Genomic DNA, 1,359 nt, shown 5'->3' with positions numbered 1-1,359 from the left:
GATGAGCTGGTGGTAGGGCACTGGGTCCTGCAGCACATGCCTCCCCTGGGTGCCCCCCAACGTGGGGTGACAGGACAGATGTGCCCATGGCAGGGCAGCTCTGCTGGCCTCGAGCGAGGAGCCAGCAAGACAGCTCACCCCTCTGCGCCTTCTCACTGTCCATCCCTCCCTCCATCCCTCGGCCAGACCCATTCCTCCTCCCAGCCCGCCATGGCATCCTTGTCCTTTCCCAGCTGGCAGGGCTGGCAGCACCGGGACGTCCTCCCCTTGCGGCAGGGAGGATGGTTTAGAGAAGGTTTCTTCCCGCTAAATTCCCTCCCCAGGGGGACGTTTCCTCCTCTCTGAACACAGCCATCATTGCTTTCCCCACTGCATCCCCTTCGCCCTCCCTGCTGCCCCAAGCACCCAGCTGGTGGGACTTGCAAAATAAACATCCTCCCATCTGCTCCCGCGCCCCAAGCCTGGGAGATGACAGAGGCGATAATTACACACTCGGCACAGCAAAATTATCCAGCACGAGGGAGAAGAGGCCGGAAGCAGCTGGAGATCATCCACGGGGAACGCTGCTCCCACCCACTGGGAGCGCACCCACAGGCGCCTTCCTGCACGCCTCACCCCAAACCAGCCTGGCGCTGCGATTTGTACTGTGAATGTGCTCGTCGGGCCCAGGCGGGATGGGGTCTAGCCCTGTGCGAGCACCCCGAGTGCATGAGCTGACGCTGCAGGCGGGGAGGTGGGGATGTGCTGGTGCAGCGAGGGGTTTGGAGCAGCAGAACTGAGGAAAGCCGGTTTCCCGTGGGACCGAGAGTCGTAGCTGGGATCCCCTGGGTCTCCTGAAGCGCAGCCTCCAAGGATGCCATTTTGCCAGGGAGGGTTTCATGCGAGCCATCGCTCATGCACGTTTTCGGTGCCTGCCAGGGCATGAGCGCTCAGATATCCCGTCCCGTCCCGTCCCCCCCCCACTCCCACGAGACCTCTGGGAGGGACACTTTGCAGCTCATTCACGAGGCTCCCTTCCTATCAAACTCCTTTTTGAAGGCAATTTATTTCCCCTCAAAGGAGGGTCTGCAAAAGTGGACGGTCCATGCAGAGACCCTCAGAGGTCTGCGGGGACGATACTACCTGATTTCCCATGCACAGGCAGGTCTGGGACTGCAGCCCACGAGGTGCATCAACCAGAAACATCCTAGAGAGGAGCGAAGAAGAGAAATAATATTAGTAGGAATAATAACAGCAATGAAAAAAAAAAAATACACCTGCTGAAGGGAATAGGGCACAGTGAATTGTCCTCAAAATACATCCAGGCTTGACGGCTTTACGTTTTGCCCCGGAATGAGTTAATATTGGGCACGCAACATG

Source organism: Pygoscelis adeliae, unplaced genomic scaffold (assembly GCF_000699105.1).
Source record: "Pygoscelis adeliae isolate BGI_AS28 unplaced genomic scaffold, ASM69910v1 Scaffold456, whole genome shotgun sequence".
Lineage (NCBI taxonomy): Eukaryota > Metazoa > Chordata > Aves > Sphenisciformes > Spheniscidae > Pygoscelis > Pygoscelis adeliae.
The sequence above is the reverse complement of the archived record's forward strand: the minus strand, read 5'-3'. Positions refer to the sequence as shown.